The sequence below is a fragment of the Arvicanthis niloticus genome, chromosome X, assembly GCF_011762505.2.
Source record: "Arvicanthis niloticus isolate mArvNil1 chromosome X, mArvNil1.pat.X, whole genome shotgun sequence".
NCBI classification, from domain to species: Eukaryota; Metazoa; Chordata; class Mammalia; order Rodentia; family Muridae; genus Arvicanthis; species Arvicanthis niloticus.
The window spans coordinates 118,019,911-118,046,052 of NC_047679.1; the positions used below are offsets into that span (position 1 = coordinate 118,019,911).

At 36.8% G+C, this 26,142-nt stretch overlaps 1 protein-coding gene across 4 annotated transcripts in view; it reads left to right on the plus strand.

The window, feature by feature from the left end:
* The window catches only part of LOC117694468 (melanoma-associated antigen 1-like), a 150,378-nt gene that overhangs the window by 7,124 nt on the left and 117,112 nt on the right, over window positions 1-26,142 (plus strand). For 2 of the 4 annotated variants that reach the window (XM_076918517.1, XM_076918518.1), the window contains 2 exons: window positions 98-144; window positions 10,813-10,888. The gene's annotated coding sequence lies outside the window, so the exon portion shown is untranslated. The remainder of the gene's footprint in view (window positions 1-97; window positions 145-10,812; window positions 10,889-26,142) is intronic. The other 2 variants (XM_076918516.1, XM_076918519.1) reach the window with 1 other exon arrangement.

Consider the following 26,142-nt stretch of genomic DNA (forward strand, 5'->3'; position numbering starts at 1 on the left):
AGTTGCTTAGGCTGGAATTTTTAACAGATCAATATTATTTTTATGACATAAGAGACTTTATTTTGACCTCTCTGTGTTTTTTAACCTACAAATTTAGGATAATAAGATTCCTGTGTCATACAGCTCTTAAGAGGAACAAATGAGGTAATGGTTACAAAGCTTTTATAATAGTACCTGGTAAAGAATTGCTGTCATTCATGTCGTTGACACTGTTACTGTTATTATTATTTTGCACACACTGGATAATAATGGTAAGATTCAACCTAAAACCACAAAACAGCCCCATACACACACACACACACACACACACACACACACACACACACACACATACACAGAGTCCTCCATAAAGCACACAATCTTATCACAACTTATACTTAGACCACTTCATCTGTATTAACTATACTTAGCCTACATCTAGATGTACCTACCACATAGTATCTACATAGAGTCTATCCTTACCACACACCATTTAGGCACACAGAATTAAGGCTTGCACTACAACACACAGATTATTTTTAGTATCCAACTATATTGTTCTAGTGAAATACTGGCTTATCTCTACAATAAAATGCATCATAAACACCAACCTATCGGACAACATACATTAACTATGTCACAACGCTTATGTAGCCACCCCATACAGAGAACTATTTCACCTTACCCGGACATTGCCTATATCATCTTGGCTGCCAGATGTACCATACAACATGAAATAGTCAGTCCCATGTAATCAATAAAATCTCATTACAACATACAGATTAGCAACACAGAATAACTTCTTTTTACTGTAACTTTTGTCATAGAAGTACATGCTTCAAAAGACACAATGCACAGGTATGCTCTATAGTACTGAGATGTAATACAGAAGATCAAAACATACCCTGGAATGACCAAATACTCACTATACAAAGTCACACCCCAAATATGCACACACAAGGATTTTACTATCACCACATAGGCCACCTCCACAAAATGCTCCCTTACCTCTAGAAAATCTAGGTTTACATCAGAAGAAACACCAAAGAATATCCAAAAAACCCAATCAAGGCACAGAATACTCTACTTCAACCAGAAAATATTCACACAATATAGAACCTGGACATAGGACAAAATACCTTAACCCCTAATACCCAGACTCATGTGAAACACAGACTGATCTGTCTTACCCAGTATGGCCCACCATCATTCGTACCCAGAAGGCTCACTCTAGAAAATATTAATAGAAATGTACAGGCATAGCTTTTAATTATTCCCAAAATAATGACTGGTCTCTGAAAATATCTTCTTCACAATGCAAACACTTCCAGGTACATAGAAAGTATGCATAATTCATAGACATGTACAATTACAGATGTGCTTCACAGTACTGAGTTGCTATAATGCACTTAATACCTGCTTCTATGCAAACAGAATTATCCCATGAGAATGAAATTTACTTCAGGAAAACTAGAGTTTTCCTCAAATGTCCTGTATTGGCCCCATAATATATATAATCTCCAGACAACATCCACTAGTCCTAAAACATAGGCTCATGATGCAAAAGCACCAAGATATAGCTGAGCAGTGGGTGAGGACATAGCTCAGTAGGTAGAAATCAAGATGCCTTGGGCTTTCTCCCCAACACTGAATAAAACTGGGTATGGTGTACCTGTAACCACAGCACTCCAGAGGTAGACAGAGGAAGATTAGAAGTTCAAAGTCATCCCTGGCTACAAAGCAAGTTCAAAACCAACTTGGAATATGTGAGAGCCTGTCTGAAAAAATCAAAGCAATTAAACAATAAGCCACAACAACAACAACAACAACAACAACAACAACAAAGACGTATTGGGGGAAAAATAGACATAAAGTGCTACAATCCATAGACATGACCTCAACACTCACTTTAGTGAGCTGACCAAGTACCAGCCTGTGACATGCTGACCAATACATGAGATTCAGATATTCTCTATAACACACTTACCCTGCACAGACAGAACTATCAGATATTAGTCAAAAACTTCCAACCATCTAGACTTGCTCTCTTCCTCTAGAAAATCTGAGTTCTTCCATGTCTAGCAACTTAGGCTTGTCTCACAATATAAGGTAATTGCTCACAGCATAAACACTACTCACAACCTGCAAACTGACCACACACTTCAGCCCTGGAAAAGTCTTCCATCTACTACATAAGCATTCCCCTTGATTGCATAGAAATCTTGGACAACATACCAAAATGGCCTTCATTTAGCTTCATGTACATACACTGTGCAATATAGCTGTTCTCTCTGTAAGACTTAAACATATACAGAGATTGGATAATTTACCCTGTAACATCAAATTTTCCCATGGCACCCAGCCTTATCCTCATCAACTATGATATCTTGCACACTCAATATAAGCCAGCAAAACTCAGACTGCCCCCATAAACCAGACATTCATTGTTCATTCTAGTCTTACAACAGGGCACGCAAACCATCCCCTCCCTAAGATAGAAAATGTCCTCACCTAATAAATGTTATTCCAAATGCAGACAATTATCAAAGAAAAATTTAGCACTTTAACAAAAAGTTCACCTCATAATGAGCAGAAAGGGTTGAAACCAAACAAAAGAATCTTATTGAATCTAGATACCAGCACTCTGCATTACAGAAAATCACACAGCAAGATCCATGCTGGTCCCACAATATATAGACACAGAAACCACACATTTATATGCCTCAAAGATACAGATTCTCTTCAAAATGTATATATTCACTACAAAATATTTGGACCAATATAGCATCCAGATGACTACCACAATGCATAAATATTGAAACATACAAAAGAATCATATGTACAAACACATAGATATGGTTCACTAGTGGAAGGTTTATTGGCAGACTTGTTGCAAATCATGCAGACTCTCATGTCATCCAGACTTTAGGCAAGAATCTGTATTCACTCTAAGTCATAAAGACAAAACAAGCACAGCTGGTGAGAGAAATCAGTGGCTAGTCATGAATGCAGAGCCTAAGGACATGAGTCTCTGGAACCCAGACAGTGAAAGGAAAGAATGGACTCCCATAAATTGTCCTCTGATCTCCACATATACACTGTGATATGTTTGTGTACCCTTCTACTAAAATAAATAAATGGTTTGAAGAAAGACTAAACCAGGAATGCTCAAACATGGATGACACATGGGAGTATGCTCTCAAAACCAGCTCTTCGCTTCACTGTACCAAAGCCTACATTTTAAGACGAAAATGGTGAGCAACACATACAAGCCACATAACAGAAATTATCCATGAAACCTAAAATTGCCTCACAATATCCAGACCGATATAGTGACATTCTGATTTATCCAGTAACACTGCTCCATATACAGAAATGAATCAAAATATAGAGGCATTTATAAGATACATGCTGCAACATGGGCATGCCCTACAGCTCAGACTTTATATGACAATAACACTTGTCCCAAAAAAGTAGAGAGAGATTCTGGATACCTGGCAGTGAAATATAAGATGTAGATAAGCCTGACAATACCCAGACTTTCTGTATAACATCCACACTGGTCTTTGTTAGCACACATATCTTTGAAACCACTCACCATGGCCTCAGAACATACAGATATACCCATATATCATAACACATGGACACACTTAGAATATATATCCACTCTACACAACATGGACTAGCCCCCATAGACTTTCACTGTAAAATACATTCATAAACAGCAAGCCATGGGTCTCTCACACCTAATAAAGAATCACCACTCCCTACATGCTCTTATCATATGATTCACAAATTGATACTGAACACCTGTACTCAGAAAACATAAATGTAGCCCATTATGAACATAGTATAACAAGTGGAATTTTTTTCCTTTTCTACTAATTCATAAGTCACCCTTATTCTATAACACCTAGACATACCTTTACAGTACAATAATTCAGGCAATATTCAAATAACTGAGAATCTTGCAATGCTACAAAACTCTCCCTACAACAAGCAGAAATGTGACACACCACTCCAAATTGCACACAATCTGTAGTGTACAGTTTCTAAATGTTCTGTGTATGTCTTATAATGCAGTCTCAAAATACATATTTCTTAGAATCATATAGAATAGCATAGCAACTTAGAAACACTTCTCAAAACAGATACTATAGCAGGCAGGCACACAGCATGTATTCCTGTCTTTACACATACAAATTTGTCTTCCCCTACCAACTTTTTGGCCAGCAGTTCTAAGATATTTTACCCAAAACCCACTTGCTAGACGGGCATGTAGCTCAGTGGTATAGCACTTCTAGTGGCTTACACACACACACACACACACACACACACACACACACACACGATCTAAGTCCCTTCACCATTACTTCAAACCAAGCCATAACAATAGAAAACTCCAAACAGAACCAAAGGAAGTAAAAACAAAGCAAATAACCTCCAGAACAAAACATGACAAAAACCAGTCTTTCTTACCTCACAATGCATAGAGTTTACCCAAATTTCAAATTCATTCTGCAAAGTATGGTGTTTTATCCATCTACTAGAATCCAGAAACTTGCCACAAAGCAGGTATCTACTTCCTTATGTACCACAACCATTAGAACATTAGACACATAGACTAACTCACCACAGCACCAAGAAACACTGTACAACATCCTGTATTGCCTGAATGTATGGGTGTTGTAATGTGTAAATTCTTTCAGAACTACTGCCCTAACTACGCGGTAACAAAACCAACTTAATATTCTACACACAAGCTAACAGCATATTGTTCCATCATAACATACAAGCCTATCTCAAAGAAGATGACATGAAGTTAGGAGAGGAGCATACTGGGACCCTTTTTGGAGGAGTTGGAGAGAAGAAATAGGGGTTATATATGATTGTATTTCATTGTATGTGTGTATAAAATAATTCTCAAAAAATAAATTAAAAATAGTCCTACCTCTAAGTGTAGATATTTGCACTAGAATACAGCTGATATTATCTTATATACAAAAATACCTTATAAGGCCTGCAGTGAACCTATGGTGTCTATGTAATCTCATCCCTTAGCACCAAAATATTACCTATAAATCACAGGTAAGTTATACAATATAAAAATCTCTCTATAACAAACAAATGTACTCTACAACATACAATTATACTACTAGCCTGAAACATACTACCCTACTTACAATTTGTCTTGGCACACAAGGCAGACATATCTCACAATGCATATACTAGTTCCATAATATATAGATGTAGGAATATGATAACCAGACATAGCCTGTGATAGAAAAACTTTCTGATAAACAAAATTGAATTCACATGTACAGAGGTTCCTCAAAATACATGTAATTATTCTGCAATATAAATGCTTTATAAACAAAAAGTATGTTTATTCACACAGAAGTGCTGTAGGACTCAGACTTGGCCCACAGAATAAATACCTATGGCATGTTCTACAAACAACTCACCAGCCATGCCCTTTACAGATGCTGTAGTGTACATGCTCCCTCCCAACACTACTCTGGCAAACTATCCAAACACAGGATGCATTTCACAATGTACAAAATACTTTCAAAGCTCATGGATACACCCCACAGAAACACAGATGTCATATTTTCAGGGCTTCCCCTGTATCTCAGCTCACTCTAAAACACCCAGGACAAAATCCCAGCCCATATTAGATAGTCTGAAAATGCAGACTTCCACAACACTCATACTCAAAAATGCAGAATTTCCTTACAGCTTCACACCATGTCACATCAGTTTATGATCGGAAATCTACAGGATATGCATGAAAACAGTATATAAGGATCCTAATATACAAGTAGGAAGAAATGGACACTATAGTTGGCAGACATATCAACCAATACAAACTCAATCAGCAATCACCTAACGAAAAGGCTCACAATTCACGACACATTCAACTTCTTAATGACATGTCTCACAAAACAAAGAATTGTGTCTTAATTTCAACAGAACTTGCAATACATAGCAAAGATCTATTACACCCAAAACTTATTCAACCAAATTCTTTAGAACCCTAACAAACCTCATACCATATCTGTAATTAACCTATACATTATGGACTTGCCTCATGGTACACAGAACTGGAATGGACCACAACCACTAGAAGTGGCAAACTATGTGTAGAAAGAACCCCACAGTTGAGGTACTTCATCTCTATTAAAACAAAGGAGAGTTTTACATAATACAAACATAGTCTAAAGTGCAAAGCTTAGCTTTTTCTACCAGAATTTTTGGAGTCAATGTACAAACTCCAAAATCTGGATCTGCCTTGAAACATCAGGACATGTTCTAGAGTCAATGAACATTATTACCAATGACTTGAGCACATCTAGAAAATTATAGTCATGAAAGCTATGGCTCCATTCAAAATACATAGATTTCACATCAAATGCACAATACTCATAATACACAATTAATAGAGCCAGCTTGCAATCTATTGTGTTACCTCAGCTGGCTGCACTTGCCACCTTTAAGTAACTTCACACTTTACACACATACCTCATTAGGCCTAGACTAGCACAACAAATTCCCTCAGAGGGTTTACAGCTTGACTAGCTTTTCAAATGACATCATTATTATTTAGAACATCTAGAACCATCTTTTTAACAAGAAGCTACCCCATAACATGAATATTTGTTACTGTAAACTCTAAAGTACAAAGCCTTTTCAACAGAAATATTTTCTTTACCACACCCAGACTCACTTAACCTTATCAGACTTGCCTAACCATACATAGAGATGCATGGAGCAGCCCATAAATTAACCCCTCTATGTGCAGTCTAGCTCCATTGTCTTCTTAGGCTCATGCACTAGGCACATGATAGAGAAAAAGAGCTATACATAGAGAGATGTAATGCACAGTGCCTATTTAACATCATACTATAAATTGTCCCACATTTGCCATACTCAGATTTAATTCATGAGACAAAACTACTTATACTACACTGAAACTATAACAATGTCTAACTCTTTATATGTCAGCATTCATATGATTCAAGTCACACAAACATAGAGGCATACCTGTGATCAAATGTATAAACATGGTCATGTCTTACATACAAAAAGTTCTGTTCATCATTAAAACATGTAAATATACATGGATATATATAAATGTACACAAATCATAACATGTGAGTATACATTCAGAGATGTATACACCAATAAGACAAAAATGGATAATGAGGAGATTTATATATGCATTAGTAATTATTTATAGAGAGCTGTATATACAGTTAAATTGATCAAAGATACATAGATATGAATATATACATCTACAAAAATGTAACTATGCAAATAGACATACAGACACAGATACAAGGATGCTTATAAAAATGGATGCAGACTAACACTTATGTTTTTATTACAACTCATTCAGATTAATAAGAATTGCTTAAGGTACATGGATGTCCAGAAACAGATACACAGAAATGCAGGCATGTATAGAGAGCCAGAGTTCTACACATCCATATCCATATATAGAGAAGGCACAAAGTGTGTACAGAGGCAAAAGTATATAAACAGTCTTAAATGTGGGGAATATGGTAAGCCAGTTTACAAACACACAGTGAACCATAAGCATATATGTATATAAGCACAGAGAAATACAGATAGTCTCAGAAGCATATGTATCTATTAAATTTGTATTCATAGACATAGAAAATATACAGAATGCCTTCAAAGATATATACTTGATTACTTTTGTAGTCATATGTATAATGCAAACATTGATGGCCATTTATATTATAGACACAGACACAAAATAAATGCACAGATCAAGATATTCATTCCACAGGTATCCACAATTCCCATACATACTAAATTCTCACATCTTAGATGCATACCTAGAGACATAAGTATTGACATATATATGCATAGGTTCAGTTTGTGTTCTATAAATGCACTGATGTGCATGGAGATGTGTCTACATAGGCATGCAGATATCCACATGGACATATACACACATAAATAGATAAATATATAAATAAATACTAGAGCATACATGTAACAAGTTATTAGACATAAGTCAAGAAAATTACTGGCAAGCAGGTAAAAGTACACTTATGCATACATATCCTGTGTATACACAGATGCATGGACACATGGAGGTTCACATGTATAAACATAGGTAGTCAGCAAATCATGTCCACACAGATAACAAAGCTTACATTACATAGATAGATACATGCATAGATAGATATCAGGAATGCAGATGCAATTCTACAGGCTTTTATACCAGCTTGGATGGAGATACACTGAGAATCTTATAAATGTGTGCATATAACACTTTATAAAGGCACTTATTTATATAGATAAAATTAAAAGTGCAGATATGCAGAGATACCATGCATTCTCACGTAGATCACATCTTAAACACAGAAGATATATACATGTATATTTAAAAGTAACAAAATACATAAAATACATTTGCAACTATGTGCAGATTTATAACTGCACACACGTACAGATACTTCCTTACATGTTAACATTTGCATGTGCTGCTGCATATATACATAGTCATACTCTATCACAGTGCTTTACATGTGGTCTCCTAAGCTTTTAATGGTATACAAATTCTATGTATACATCAAGTAGATCAAAGCACACATAGATATACATATGCCAAAATGGGTGTATAGATGCATACGGGACTTCATGCTACAAATAGAAGCAGACCTGCATATACACAGACACATGTGGACTTACATTGTGAAAACAGACTTTGAATCACCTATAAATAGACATGCACACTTTTGAAACAAACTCATGAGTTTTAATGTGCCTTTGTGGCTTTAGCTTCTTCTTCAAGAACAAGTATCAATTCCACTTAGCTGATTATATCATATGAATGTAGGTGTGAAAATTACCAGAAACACCTCTAAGACATCTTTAGGACAGATGAATTGCACACACACACTTACCTATTTACAGAGTCATCGATATAAATCATATGGAAGCATAGAAATAAATAAATGTGTGTAGCCAAATAAAGAAAACCCACCCATTTAAACCCATTTAAATATTGCACTTCAATATTTAAATGTTAGCTTTTGAAATTTAATACAAAATTCTGCATCTTCATCCAAGTTCTAGTACTTACTGTAGTTACTGGTTCAGTGATGTAAGGTCATTTTTTCTACCTTTTCACGTGTGACATAGCACTTTCAGAATTCTTGGAGAGTTTGTGTAATGGAATGCTTAGCCTTGTGCTTGGAGCATCGTGCAGGTAGATGGCACTGCTGTTGTGTGTGTGTGTGTGTGTTTGTGTATGTATGCTTGATACAAACTGTTTAGTTATGTAGAATTAGATTTTTACAACTATTATGCATTGGATCATAGACATATATTATTTTGTATTTGTAGATGAACCAATAAAGATTAATCTATTAATAAAAATAGAGTATGAACACAAACAAGGTCATTTCCTAAATTCTCAGATATTGTAAGAATTTGCTTTTATCCTTGGCAGAAAGAAAGGCTCCAGATTTATGTTTCCTGGTATTGCTGCTATTGGTATTACTGTCATTATTATTGTTGTTATTATTATTATTTTTACAATTAAACTACCTTGGTGAATCTTTAATGTCCATCTGTGAGTATTCTTTTTTATTCTTCTCTCATATCATGACCACAGCTTCCCCTCCCTCCTCTCTTCCCAATCCCCCTTCATCTCTCCCCCAGATTTATTTCTCCATTTCTCTTCCAAGAAGGGCAGGCCTCTCAGGTATATCAATCAAACATGGCATATCATTTTGCAATAAGATTAAGTACATTCCCTCATATCAAGACTGGACATGGTAACCCAGTAGGAGAAAAAGGGTTTTTCCTTTAAAAGCAGGTAAAAGAGTCAGAGTCAGGCCCAGCTCTCACTGTTAGGAGTCTCAAAAGAACACTAATTTACACAACCATAACAAATTCAGAGAACCTAGGAGGATGTAGGTCAGATCCATACAGGCTTCCTGGTTTTCACTTCAGTCTCTGTGAGCCCCTGGTTAGTTAATTCTGTGGGTTTTCTTGTGATGTCCTTGACTCCTCTGGTTCCTATAATCCTTACTCCCTCTTTTCTAGAGGATTCCTTGAGCTGCACATAGTTTTTGGCTGTGTTGGGTTTCTACATCTGTTTCTATCATCTTATGTGATGATGATGATGATGATGAAGAAGAAGAACAAGAAGAAGAAGAAGCTAGGCTCCTGTCTACAATATAGCAGCATATCATTAGAAATCATTTTATTGACTGTTTTCTGGTCATGTTTGATTTTATCCTAGGTCTGTAGCCTAGGGTATTTTAGGATACCCCATCTCTGGTTCCTGGCCCTATAGACAATGTCAGGCATGGATTCCCTCTTGTGGCCTGGGTCTCAGTTTGGACCAGCCATTGGCTGGCCACTCCTACAATTTCTGTGCCACCAATTTTACCCCAGCACATCTTGCAGACAGAGCAAATTGTAGGTTGAAGTTTTTGTGGCTGTGTTGTTCCATTCCCTCCACTAGAGGTCTTACCAGGTTACAGGTGATGGCTGGTTCAGGCTCCATATCCCGATTGCCAGTAATCTTAGCATTACCCTTTTAGATTCCTGGGTGTTTTCATTGTTTTAGGTTTCTACATCTTCTTTCCAGGAATATTCATGTGTCCCTCCCTCTTGAGCCCTCCTTCTTACTTAGCTTCTCTGGGTCTGTGGATTGTAGTATAATTATCCTTTACTTTCCAGCCAATATTCACGTATAAGTGAGTACCATATTTGTCTTTCTGGGTCTGGGTTACCTCACTCAAAATGATTTATTTTTCTATTTTTTTTCCTATGGGACCTGAGATTGAAATAGCTACAGTGCAAGACGGAGAGAGGCCTTCATGCACGGTGTGCATTTGCCACCTAGTGACTACATTGAGTAAGTACACTATTTATGCATCGCCACAATTGGTCCCACTATTTAACCATCTGAAAAACTGTGTAAGTTAGCATACATTACATTATAGTGCTTTCTGCTATATTCTAACATGCAAATAGTAATCAGAAATTATAACTTTTCATATAAAATTGCCCCATTTCTTTCTTTCTGGATTTTCCTGAGAATATTCTCTACCAGTTGTCTTTACACCTACTAATAATTTGTCACTTAACAGCACTTTGAACAAGTTAGACATGACTGCACAATTGTCTTCAAGTTAGCATCTGAAATTTATCATAAATTTCATATGCACAAAGCTGTCCTTACTGTATTGTGAATATGTGGATATTTATACTTGAAAGCAAGTTAATCACTTTTTTAAAAAAATTATTCAACAAAGTAAAACGCCATTCTAACTTGATGATTTAAAAGAAAAAATATTAAACAAGGTCTTTGGCAAACAGAAAATTCACCTGATTTTCTGCCTCCTTGAAATAAACAATTCACTGTACTTCCATCATATAATTCATTCTAATGTAATATAGTTTATATTTAAATGCCTTTAATTGGTTATTCTGCCATACAACTCTACAGAAAATATATGGGGATGGAAATAAACCGTCTTGTGAGTCTATGCCTCTAAATATTCAGATTTTTATCATTAAATTGTTTGTACTAAATGTTTGGTCTGAAGAGGATAAAATATTACCTGTTGGTATATAATGAGTAGAAGTGAAAAGCAGAATTGTCTGTAAGTGTCTCTCTTAAGTGAACATGAGTGAATTTTCTCTTGATTAGTTCACAGCTCTGAGGATGACTGTTATTTCTAATGTCCCACCCCTTGTTGTCTTCATTCTTCTGGGGATCGAACCCACAGCTTTGCACATACTAGGAAGGTGCCCTGCCACTGAGCTACATTCCTGGCCCTTATTTTTTAGTTTTTACAGGTATTAGAACAAAGGTAACTTTGTTCATGTAGATGATTAAAAGGGAATGGGATGAGTATCTAAGTCATAAGCCAAAAACCACAGTGACTTATTAGTAAATCCATTTCTTAGTCTGAAGTAGTGGTGTGCGCCTGTAGTTCCAGTACTTGGAAAAGGAGTATTTTAGAGGAAGAGGGAGAGAAAGCAGGAGTATTTTAAGTTTCAGGTTAATGCCAGCTATGTAGTGAAACTACATAAAACTAAGAGGACTACTTGAGAAGAGGAAGGGGATCAACAGAAGTGACAGGGTAAGAGGACAATGGGTAAATATGGTCAAGACACATTACATTTATGTGTCCATAAAACACATTGTGTATATACTAATGAAAAATAGAAGATAGAACCAAAAATTCTTGAAATGAAAATGTTTTTCAATAATTTAAAAATATTACATTTAAATACATAAAAGTATCTCTAATTTCATAAAAAAAGGGACCCTGTGGTTTACAAAAAGGTTGCATTGGAGCAATTGATTTTTCTCAATTTCTAGGAATCTTATCAAAACCTCTTTACCAATATTTACCAAATGACTATTAGATTCATTATACTTTTATTTTGGGGGCATTTACTTTTGCTCCCTATTCTTATAATAGCTTAGGAGAATCAAAATGTATAGATCAATATGTGCTTCCCAAAGCAATAATTTTAATAAACTGCTTTGAAACTATTCTATACTTTAAATATTAAAAACTTGAAAATATAGATTTGAATGAATTTTATACAAAATATTCAATTATAATTTAATTGGAAAAGGCACAGTTCATGTCAAGATAATTAGCAAAATCATATTTACTTTTAAGAATATCAGACTTAATTTTTAATGGAAAACATTAATATATATTAGACCACAGAGAAATTAATTAAGGAATACTTACTGGTAGATAAATTAAGATAATAGTGATGTATTTTATCCACTTATAAATTATTTTAGTTCTGGTATGCAATTTTAAATTAAACCATGTAATATATAACTGAGATTATGAGAGATGAATCAGTGACTCTGATGTCAAGTATAGTTTCCTTTGATAAATATATATGCATTTCCTTTTAGAACATTGATGCTGAGTTTATGGAAATTGTTGATTATACTTAGTGTTTTTTTAATCCATGAACTTTGTTGACTATGGAATTAAACTTTTTAACTATATTTTATTATACAGAAGGGTATCTGTTGTTAAAACTAATTAGCATTTTAAGTTTTATAATGTAATATAGATAATGAAGTAATTTTAAGATAAAATGAGAATTGATTTTAATTGGAAGACACATTACATAGTATAATCAGAAAAGTTTTTAACTAACTGAAAACATTTTTCTATGCATACATTTTCCCAGCATAAACTGTTTTTTTACTGCTGGAGAATATCCAGTTACAGTTAATAGAATCCACTAGTGATAGATATTGCTGTTCATTACGTTTATTGCTTTCTAGTGAAAACAGTTATTAGTATTGATGATAGCTGGAAAAATAATGCTTAATTTTAGAATTTTGGGTGTATTTGTTCTCATATGGGTCATTTTGGGAGAGAATACATATGAAGGTTGAACATCTGAAAGTAGATGCTCTGATACTATCCCTGCTCGTATAGTGCTTGAGAAGAATTCATGCATCAGTAGCAAGATTTGGAGATCACCATTCTTGACTGTCTCACCGCATGCTTGGTCTTAAACAATATGTTATTGTCATTTTTTTGAAATAATTGGTTTACAAGGCTGGAACTAGCTGCTATATTCGAATTTCTGAAAATACTTTTGTGGTTGATCATGGTTCATCAAATGTTCTGGAATCGAATAATTTTATTTGGTTGATTAAATACATACATTGATTAGGCTGACCTAGATATATAGGAGATATAATGAAATATGTGGGCATTGCCACTTGAAACAAGATAAACACTAAGTACAGTAATGGTCTGCTATGTTGAACAAAATGAATACAATGAAAATTAATTTCTTTTGATTTTTAAACTTTTTCAAATGTTACATGAAATTTTTAATTTAAATGTGTGACTCTCATTATATGCATCATGGAATAACATACATATTGATCTAGAATATCTAACCTCAAAACTTTTAGTGTAGAAAAATAGGTTCATAGTCTAGTCATGTGGAGTTGTATATTATTATTCTGATGGATGTTACCAGTACCTTTTTCTAGTGTTTGTATTTTCTTCTTGGAATTTTTCAGTTGTAAGTAGATAAAAGTAAAAACAAACAAACAAACAAACAAAAGAAAAAAACCAACAAGATAATAGTTCATGAAAAGTATTTGAAGAATAGTCTTTTATTGGCACCTAGAAATTTTTCTACTATGAAACTGAGAAGGCTTCTCAGTGGTTGCATGAGAGACATCTCAAACTTCAGAACTCCCAGAAGTGACTGTTGAGTTATGTTGAAGCTTTGAGAAATTTACCATCCTTTAAAAAATTTCCAGTATAATAAAGGTGCAGTGTTAAGAATAAATCCATTTGTAGAAAACTGTTGTAAAGGGATTTATCCATTTTTTAATTTTATGACTGCTTTATTAACACTTACATATGAGAGTATCTTTAGTATAAATCATAATATCAGCACAGATATTACTGATTTTGCAAATATATGTGCACACACACATACAATGATAACTCCCAGTCATTTACATCTTTGTCAGATGTCAAATATATGCATCAGTGTCAGTATAGAATACTACTGGATAGCAAGTATATTCTGATTTCATAGGTATTAAAACATTAACAAAGATAACATCTTACAATTTAAATATACCAATTTATTTGTCAAGGCAAAAGGATCATGGAGGGCAGGAAGTCAAAATTGAAAATAAAACTGGAGTCTGGACAGCAGTGTGAATGACTGCAGAGTGAATGTGGTAGTTAGAAAACGCCAATCTGTAGTTCTTCTTTAAATGTCACCTTAGCATATTATACATTTATTATTTGATACTTTCCCTAGCATTTTGTTATTTATTCCCTAGTTTAGAAGAGAAAGGATTCAGCAACAGTGGTGGTGGTTAGAGCCATGATTGGAGGCAGACTGCATCTCATCAGACTGAAAATATTTAGAATGTCTGCAGTAAGAACCGCTTAGCACAGTTTTGTGTGAGTTGGTGTCCTTAGTGGCTGTGTTTATTTTTCACAAGTGGGCTGACAGTAGGCCCTTTCTCTGATCATAGCTTAAGTTTAGTTTCAGCATCAGTGAGTTATTTCATGATGACAGGGCCTAAGAGAGGAAGGAATGGGGATTAAGCTGCTCTCTTTGTGTTACTTTATATGTTATTAGAGGTCAGCAAAATGGATCAGAGCTAGACAAGAAATATGCTATTCTCAACAGTCAGTGATCTAGAAACCAGAGTTGTCATCAAGGACTTGTGATTTATTTCTGGTTCTAATGGTACTCATGATGACATAAGAGATGTATAGCAGGCAGCACATCCAAAGATTTTTATGAAATGAGATAAACATGAGAACAGTGTCTACAGTTAAATGTTACACTAAAACTTAAGGATTTTTAAAATAAAAAAGTTGCTTAAAGTATAATTGTTTCTCCCTTCCCTTTCCTCCCTTCAACCTTCTAATAACCTTCACACACTCTCAAATTTCTTTGACCTTTACACACACACACACACACATACACACACACACACACACAGAGAGAGAGAGAGAGAGAGAGAGAGAGAGAGAGAGAGAGAGAGAGACAGACACACACACGGAGAGAGAGACAGAGAGACAGACACACACACACACAGAGACAGAGAGACAGAGAGACAGACACACACACACACACACACACAGAGAGAAAGAGAGAGAGAGAGAGAGAGAGAGAGAGAGAGAGAGAGAGAGAGAGATGCTTAGTTCATATCACCTTAAAAAAATACCCAGGGACTCTTTTGGGTGAGAGGAAAGGGGTATGTCAACTTACAGTGTTTCATCATGGTCCATCACTGAGGGAAGTCATGGCAGAAACTGAGACATAGGAGCTGATGCTGTAGCCACAGATGAATGTTACTTACCTAGTTATTTCTCATGAGTTGTTTAGTCTGCTTTCTTTTTAAAAAGTATTTGTTTTTCAGATTATAAATCAATTCCATAATTTCTCCCTTCTTCTTCCATCTAAGCCCTCCTATGTACCCTTGCTTGCTCTCTTTCAAATTCTTGTTTTTTCATTTATTAATTGTTGTTACATGCATATATGTGCATGTAGATACATATATATTCTTAAATGTAATCTTTTCATCTATATAATGTTACTTGTATATGTGTTTTCAGGGTTGATCACTTGGTATTGGATAACCAATCCGTGTGCTCTTCCCTGGGAAGTACCACCTCTTCTACTTCCAGCATTCCTTAGTTGCCTATAGTTCTTTGTGTTGGCTTGAGGTCTTTTGAGCTTTCCCCTTCTACAATAGCATGTGTATTGGTATTATTCTTGTTTAGCTCATGTTTTTGTAGTACTATTGGTGAGAATCTATGGTTGTAGTTTCTGATATAACTAGGAAACACAATCTCACAGCAAACTACCTGATATTCTGGCTATTACAATGTCTTCACCCAATCTTCCCCAATCTTCCCTGAGCCTTAGGAATGGTTATGTTGCTCAACAGTACTTCATATTGACTTTTCATTGTGTATTTTATACCATGTATGCTATCTTCTGTATCTTTATTTTCTTCTTTCATAAAATATCAATGGTATTACACTTAGCTTCCTTGATCTCATGTAAAAGTAATAGTTAGATTCAAGTTGTAATTCCTGTGGAAATACTTTGAGATCTGTAAAAGCTGATACATATGTAAAATGATCCGGTCCCCTCCAAACCATGGAGTGTAGGTAGCAGCCATCTGCTTGGGTCCTGGAGGCCTCCTTGATCTCAGCATTGAAGCTGTTGTGGCCCATGATAGTGGTGCAGGTGTTCTAAACCTCTTAGAGCTAGATAATCAATTTTAAAATTTAAAAGCTCAAGCAGGCCACCTTACTGTTGTTAAAAGGTTTGAGTCCAGGATGAAGAAAAGTGTCTGAAAATCAGAGGAGAGGAAGTATATTCTGGAAACATACTGTGAGCACCAAGCTTGGAGCGAGAATACCAAGGGTGTTATCCATTAGACACATACAGACATTTCCTTGTGGCTCCAAAGGGCATTCAGAATTGCCACTCTCTAAGAAAAACTTTTCTGTCAGATGTGTGAGCTCACATTCTGGATGGAAATGAGAAAAGCATGTACAGGGGATCTTGAGAAACCCAGGAGATAACAGTTGGCTTTAAGGTATGCCATACAGCCTATGTATGTAGCACGAAGCTCTTCTAAATACTTGTAGGCCTTTTGCAATAACATTCACTCAAATTTTAAAAATAGCACTTCAATTGAAGCCACAAAATGCTATTGGGAAGATGATTTCTAGGTTATCTTGCCACTATTTTATTTCTGATCAAAGCTAAGTATCAATGGTTTACTGATTCTTTCACTGTATCTTCTAGTTTGCTGACCTAAGGGTCACTGCATCTTTCTCTGCTCCTTAGTCCTGGTTAGGCTTGAGAATTAACTTAATTCCACTTTTCTATACCTTCATATCAGTGGGGAATTCCTGATCTATCTTGTAAGACTGCATTCTGTAGGCTTTCCAAGTGGAACTATGCTTTATGAAAGTCTGGTGGAAAAAAGTGTGTGTGTGTGTGTGTGTGTGTGTGTGTGTGTGTGTGTGTGTGTGTTGTGATTTAAAAAATTTAACAGAACTCATGAAAAATTCTTTGTTGAATATTTAAATGCTACCAATTATATCATATTTATTTTAATATGTAGGTCACTTAGTTTGACTAATATAAGGTAAAATTGTGAGGTTCTTGTAGGGTTCTTTTCCCACTGAGGCCCAACCATGCAGTCCAAGTAGGAAGGAAAGTCATTCAGTGTCAGGAAACAGAGACAGAGACAGCCCCTGCTCCCTTTCTTAGGGGACTCACATGAAGACAAAGCTTCACATTGCTACAAATATGTAGGAGGACTAGCTCTACCTCCTGCATGCTCCCTGAGTGCCCTCATGCAGTGAGGAATGGGCTCCTGCATGCCCAGGCTCTGTGTGCTCTCATGGTCCCAGGTTACTTGACTCTGTAGGTCTTCTTGTGGTGTCCTTAACCTCTCTGACTTGTTGACTTCTACCCCCTGACTCTTCCACAAGCCTCTCTGCATCTGCCTCCATCTGGGGCTGAATGAAGCCTCTCAGGAGACAGTTATGCTAGTTTCATGTCTGCAAACATAGCAGTGTATCATTAATAGTGTCAGGGGGCAGTCTCTTCCATGGGATGGTTCTCAAGTTTGGCTAGTCACTGGTTGATGGTTTCCTCAGTTTTTCTTCCATTTTTATTTCTGCATATCTTGTAGGCAAGACAAAATTTGGGTTGAAGATTTTGTGGGTGGATTGATGTTCCCCTCTATCCTCTGGAAGTCCTGCTTGGCTAAAGGAAGTGGACACTTCAGATTCTATATCCCCTCTGGTATGAATCTCAGCTAGGGTCATCCCCGTAGACTCCCCATATCCTCTCTCATCCCCAGGCCTCTAGTTAGTCACCAGAGTTGCCCCCCCAGCCAATTTCTATTCTCACCCCAGCCTTCTCTCGCTCACCCACCTGATTGCCATTCCCATTTCCCTCCTCACCTCTTCTCCTACGCAGTTCCCTTTCTCCATCCACCTCTGATGAATATTTAGTTTCCCCTTCTGAGTGAGACTCTTACATCCTCCCCTGGGACCTCCTCATTACACAGTTTGGGTTCTCCTGCATTTTATGGCTAATTATGTCAACTTATAAGTGAGTATGTACCATATATTTCCTTATGGATTTGGGTTACCTCACTTGATCAAGGTGATATTCTCAAGTGGTTTTGTTGAGAGTTTTAGTCTCTGATTTTTCTAGTATATACACCACTAGTTTGGACCATGCAACCTCTTTTATGTCTCCCTCATCACTATAATACTAGAAGTGACCACTACAAGCTGGAGAACAGTGGGAAGCACTTCCCTCACTAATCCCAAACACAATGTTTTTGTTTGGTTGGTTTATTTCTAGATTTTTAATCATTTTTTTATCTTTCTTTTTTTTTACATTTTTAAAATTTATTTTTTCTCATTAACTTTACATACAACTTACATCGAATCGTGGCCTTTCACTTTATGCACAGTTCTTGTGAGCATGGAAAGTAAGAAATAATAGATTTGGTGTGTGTTCCATCTTGATTGGTTGTAGCATACGATGGTTGCTTTCAGTCAACTTCACTAAGAGCTTCCTTCTTGCTGAAGAAGAATTATTCAGCAAAGTTCATCTGGCTAATTCCTTTGTGCTCCAGCCTGATAGGACACATCCTGTCCCTTCTTAGGACAATGATCTCCTATAAATCTGATAGGGAGTAGAGTGTGCTATGCCATTTCCTGTGCAGTGAAAGGGGAACTTTATACTCTCACAAAGAAAAACCTGGGACAGAATGTAAAATATTAACTGTCACCTTAGTGAAATGTGATTAATATTATGAACTTAAATTTTATTGGACTCAGGAAAATGTGTTCCCTTTTTGGAGACAGTGAACCAGCACCACCTAAATATAATTTCATTCAGTTTCATTGCATGGCATCAGTAAATACTTTATCTGAGAGTACAACAGCACTGTTTCTGTTTAGACTCAAATTCTTTTTCATCTCCTAATTTAATCAAGCTATCCTTCAATATAGCTTCTATAATTTTGTTCAGACAACACAATACCTGACCTTTGAATGCTACATCAGCACTCTATAGAGCGCAGTTCAGTGTCAGTGTATATGTTAATTGGGAAGTCAGAAAATGGTGATTCCACTCCAGCATGACTAGTCGGGGGCTCTTAGGCTCACTTACCAGTTGCTAGTATACAAAATGAGAAAAATAGAGAATATTTAGTCTGTCTACTTTATGGGGATATTGTGAGTATAAGAGAAAACTCGTATAAACCAACATTCTAAAATTTAAAATGATAAGCTTCTAATCTAGGATAAACATTTACTTATTTTTTATTTATATTGTAAGATACTGGTCATTCCTTTGAGGTAAAGTCCAGACTAATTCATGGTAGAGGCACGGGGGTCACTTTTCATGAGTATAAAAAGGTGCTTTTTCAATTCTGAAACAGCGTTTGTAGGATAACTCTACATTTCAAATTGAAGCAGTTGTTGAGATATTACATCCAAGTAAGCATCTGTTAAAGGAACAGAAAACATTTTGGCAGTGAAAGTTTTCTAAAATCACTCTTTAATCATCCTAAATAATGTGGAGCTGGGAAAGTTTTTATGATAAATCATCTCCTCCTCAGCTTTAAGCTAAGCAAACTGGCCCAGTCTTTGAAATAAAGAAAATGGAGGAGGAGACATCCCAGCCTTGCCTTTAGTGCAAAACAAAATGATTTGAAAGCACATAGGTGCTGATGTAATCAACTGATATAGACTCTCTCGAGGAGCAGCCAGAAGAGAGGAGCAATTTGAGGCATAGTGAGTGGCTCAGTCACCAAAGATGAGGGAAGCACAGGATATCCAGCTGGAGGCTAGCAGAGAAGAATGAAATTCAACAAATTACAGAAAGAAGGCGGCAAAAGGAAAGAGAATGATAGAAGCAAACATGAAATGATATTTGTAATTATTTGGAGAATATTAAGTTTTGCTGCTTTAAACTCATGTCCTAGGGCAGGCAAGATGGCTCAGTAGGAATAAGCTCAGTTGAGTCCCTGGAAACCACATGACAATGGGAGAGAACTGATTCTTTACAAATTGTCCCTTGCCTACACATGCATGCATGCACACACGCAAACACACACACACACACACACACACACACACACACACACACACACACAGAGGAATACTTTCTCTCTTTAAAATGAAGTAACCCCTATCATTTGTAATGGAAGTAGGAGGAAGTAGCATTAAGTGACACAAAATTATATAATCTCACAAGTAGAATCTAAAAATATTGAACTTTAGGGCATATTGAGTAAAATGGTGTTTAACAAAGGCTAGGATGGGAACAGAAGGTCAAAGGGTAAAGTCTTTGGGTAATAACTATAATCTCTGGAGAGTTCTTATACAACTGCACTTAATAATATATTGTATATTGTTAGGAGACTACATTTTAATTGTTATATTGTAAAATTGATAAGTATGTTGGTTAAATTGGTATAATAGCCATTCCACAGTGCATACATTTTCAAGATGTTATAGACAATAAATGCAAACAATAAATATATTTACTATTTTCTTCAGTTTAACCTATCTTATTATGACTTGATTGAAGAATATTTATTCTGTAGTATGAGACCTGACAACTTCCTGGTTTGCCATTAAGAATATATTTGAAGATGCTTCAGTATCTTTCTAGGGCTGGATGAACTATCTGCTGAGGTAGAATTTCAGTGTAAACAAGAAGATTAGCTGTGTATTTAATGCAGGGTATTAAGGGCTTTCTAAAAGAAGATTAAGTCCAAATGTATTACAGTCTGCTAATGCGTCTGATTAATGTCACTGACAATTTTGACTTTCCAAGTTTTTCAATGAAACCTGTGCTTGTAGGGATTAAGAACTTTTAGAGTTCCTTGCTTGCAAAATCCTGTGACCTGCTTCTCTGTGGGAACTCAGTAAGCTGCCTGCATATCTGCCTACACTGGGAGCCTGGTCAGGGCCTGGAGTGTTAGTAAGACAAAAGGGAGGTGAAACAGCATTGGCCAACAGGAAGCTCAATGTTTGCAGATGTTTCTTTGCCTTTGTACCCCATCTTCTCTTATCTCCTTTCCTGAATCCCTGGATGATGATTACGTTAGAGAGAGGGGTACTTAAGAAGACTCCAAAGGAGAACTCTCACCCAGGTTTGCTTCTGGCCTTCCAGGGATCCTGGTCTGGAATGGTATCTTTTGATGCCCAGGCTTCTCGCAGCAATGTAGGTTTTCTCCCACCCATTTCATGTGCTGCTGTCTTTGTCCACTGTGCTCTTTTCCATTGCTTCAGTGGTTCAAAATGTGCCCCTTTCATCAAGATCCACCGTAAATAGCACTCTCCTGTTGTCATGGTTTCTATATGCGTGGCCCAGAGAGTAGCACTATCAGAAGGTGTGGCCCTGTTAGAGTAGGTGTGTCACTGTGGGTGTGGGCTTTAAGACCCTCACTTTAGCTGCCTGGAAGCCAGTATTCTGCTAGCAGCCTTCAGATGAACATGTAGAACTCTCAGCTTCTTCTGCACTACGTCTGCCTGCATGCTGCCATGCTCTTGCCTTGATGATAATGGACTGAACCTCTTGACCTGTAAGCCAGCTCCAGTTAAATGATGTCCTTATAAGAGTTTCCATGGTTATGGCGTCTGTTCACAGCATTAAAACCCTAACTAAGACAGAAGTTGGTACCAGGGAGTGTGGTATTGCTGTGATAGACCTGATCAAGCTTTGGTTTAGAAAGATGTGGATTTTAGGATTTTGAATTTGGAAAGCAATGGAATGGTTTAAGTGGAGCTTAGTGAGTCATCTTAGTAGAAATATGGAAGACTCTGTTGCTAAGAGTGATTTGAACTGATCAGACATGGTCCAAAAGGCTTCAGTGGAGAAGAATTCCAGTATGTGTCATAAAGACTGTTTTGTGGTATTTTGGTGAAGAGTGTGGTTCCTTTTTGCTCTTGTCTGAAGAGTCTGCCTGAAGATTTATATTAATTGGATTGACAATGGAAGTCTCAAAAACAAAATCCCCAGCAGAAACTTTGTTCTCTGGATAAGTCTTATGAAGAGTGTTTTTAATAAGCATAGCAAGCGTAGAAAGCAAAAATATAAAATACGTGATTCAAGTATTAAAGCGGCACCAGGAAGTGAAATGGAGCTGAATCCTGTCTTCAAGGATATTAAACTGAATTAAGGGATTGGTGACCTTAGGGCAAGAGCCTACCCAGCTTTAATCCCAGAAGACAAAGCCCAGCCAATCTCAGAGTTCAAGACCAGCTTCTGACAGAACAATTTCTTGGTGAAGAAAGTTTAAATCTGGGCCTGGTGGTATACACCTTTAATCCCAGGACATAGCCATGCAGATCTCCAAGTTCAATGTCAGTCTACAGAGCAAATTCCAGGACAGTCAAGCTTAGGCAGTGAGGAAGTTGGAAACAGAAAACTGGCAAAAGAATAAGGGAGGGGACATGTTCCAGCTTCAGCAAGCAGCAGAACTTGGCAGCTTCAGTCACGTGTCTCTGGCTTTATAGTCAAGAGGAGAAGGAGACTACTGGGACAATTGATTCTGGTTAGCTAGAGCTAAGAAATTAGTTGTGATTAAGAAGAGACCAGTATCACTGAAATGAAATCATTTGGGAAGTGTTTTTTTGAGAGCACAAAGGAGCTGTGTTCCAGAGATAGCCAAGGTTATACCTCATGCCATAGCTGAACTTGGTAATGTGTAAGGATCAGCCAGGTGGTACTAGTTTTGATGGTATGGAGGGGACATGGAGAACAACTGAGGTTTGGCACTGTGAGAGGCCAGGAAAGGCCATTGGTAAAGGTGCAGCCTTAGTTGCAGTTGACAGCCCAGGACTGAAGGCGTCATGCAAAGAAGTTGAGGCTTGGCACCATGAAGAGAGCCTATGAAAGTCTATTGCTAAAGCCTAGTTGCAGGTGAAGACCCTAGTTTATTGGAGATGCCAGTACCATGAGATGATCACTAAGAACAGCAGCAGAAGTGGAGTGGAGTCAACTAGAGCCTAAAGTACTACAGAGGGAAGAGCTGGAGGAGCCCAGAAGATCATGTGTGGACCACAGACATTGAACAAGATGTTGTGAAGTTGAAGTAAACTTGGAGAACCTACGATGTTTAAGATGCCAGAGCCATGGGATTCCTGCCTAGGAAAGCTGCTAACAGGAAGTGGAACCAGCCCAGGAGAAAGAAGTTTGTTGTAGTCAACAAAGATGAAAAAGGAGTGGAGATCTGAAGACCACTTTGACATCAGACATGGAGATGCAGAGTTTGGAGTTTGCCTAGCTGGTTTCCTTTCTTGCTTTGGAGATTATAGATTGGATGATTTGGGGATTAATGATTGGATGAATCTCTGAAAAGACCTTGAACTTTGAATATTGTTGAGACTGCTATAGACTGTGGGGACTATGGAAATTGGACTAAATGTATTTTTTATTATGCTATTGGTAGGTATGGTCCCTATAGACTCATGTATTTCAACAAGCCTATGGGGGCCAGGGAGTGGAATGTGAAGGTTTCTATATACTTGGCTCAGGGTATAACACTATTAGGAAGGTATGACCCTGTTGGAGTAGGTGTGTCACTGTGGGCGTGGGCTTTAAGACCCTCATCCTAGCTGCCTAGAAATGAGTCTTCTCCTAGCAGCCTTCAGATGAAGATGTGGAACTCTCAGCTCCTTCTGCATGTTGCCATACTCCCACTTTGATGATAATGGACTGAACCTCTGAACCTGTAAGCCAGCCCCAATTAAATGTTGTGCTTACAAGAGTTGCTGTGGTCATGGTGTCTGTTCACATCAGTAAAACTCTCACTAAGACACCTGTTACCCATCCACTATAAACAAGAAACCCAATCTTTAGTAAACTCTTCTGTTTCAGCTCATCATAATCAATAGCAATACCTCAAATGGCTGTCAGTTCCACGGTCGAGAGGAAGAGAGTATAGGAATGAAGCCCCTAGAGCTTTGGAAAATGATTTCCCATCACTGACATCAATAGCCTTTGGCTGTGCCTGTTTGTCTAACTGCTATGTTCAGACATTTGCTTGTTATTTTCATTATATGGTATATGGATAGTGCAAGGTTTTCTGGGCTCTGGGGAATCTCCTTGATAAAGATCTTTTTATTGATGTGTCAAATTTTTAAATATTTCTAAGCATATCATAGATTCAGAAGGATGTTTTTCATTTTTTTTTTATTTTGCAGAAATTCACAGCAAATCATACTGGGTGGTATATAGTTTAAGAAGCCAAATGCATCACTATTTTGGGTAATTGGGGATATTTTGAGCTCCTGTGAAATTAAAGTAGAATTAAAAAAATCCCCCCCCCCCCTTTTTTTAAACAAAGAAGTTAGAATCCTTTCCTAGATGTGGTAACTCATGCCTATAACCTCAGTACTCAGAAGACTGATTCAGGAGGATTGCTGTGAGTTTGAAGTTAGGTTGGAGGTTCATAGTGAGTTCCAAGTGAGTCTTGGGTACAGAATGAAGTCTTTTCTTAAAACCAGATCTGTACAGATCAGTCCAGTCCATACCCTTACATCCTGATTTTAAACATTGAAGTATGTCAGAACTTTTGGATTTTGTCTGTAACCTGTATGTCTATTTCTGCCACAATTCAAACTGTAGTGTTCGAGAAATTAATTATACAGATAGAAATCTATAACAAGATGGGTAGTTTTTTTTTATAATATTAGGTAAAATATGCCTTTGAACACTAAAGGTTTGATTTATCTTTCAGTGATGTATGTGTTCTTTTCCATAAGCATCTAAGTATTTTTAGAGTAGAAGCTGTAACTTTTTGGAGGGTCTTAGCACAGTGACTTGTGTGAGAATGGCTTATCAGTTGATAAATGCATGAAATTGTGTGTTTGTGTGTATATGTGTTTGTTGATAGGTATCTATGTGTTGGCTGTTTGCTCAGTTATATGGTGGGACAATGACAAGCAATAGATAAACCAATACTGAGTGAAACAGAATTATCTCCAGGTCATCACCAGCAAATGACTGAGGAGAATAATTGAAGAAACTAAAAAGGACTCAAGCACATTGACCCAAAGCTCTCTTTAATACAACTTTATGTTAGGGAAGCACATGTTGATAGTTACTAAGAGTCATTTAAATAAAGGCTTTTTAGTTACCATGCATTCCTGAATATCAGGCAGGTGGCTATTTGTATTTAAGTGACCTTTACTGACTCTTTTATCTGAAAACAGATGATAGACTAAAGAGGCTGTATAACCAACCAGTGGTCTGTAACACCCCAGATACTCTTTTGTTTAATATAAGGCTGTTAATGAGGCATCTGATTGTTCCTAGCAGATGTGTGGATTGTTCCAGAAATCATTCACTCTATTCAACTAGAAACCCCCTGAGTTAATTTGCCCCTTTAGCCATCTCATTCTTTGTGTGCTGAAACTGATGGCTGAAGAGGCATCAAATAATTTGTCCAAAGCTCAGTATACACACACAGAAAGACACACACATACACACAGTGAAAATTGAAAATTAATTATTTTAATAAAAATTGAAAAGCTGCTCTAATGAATTTGACAGAAT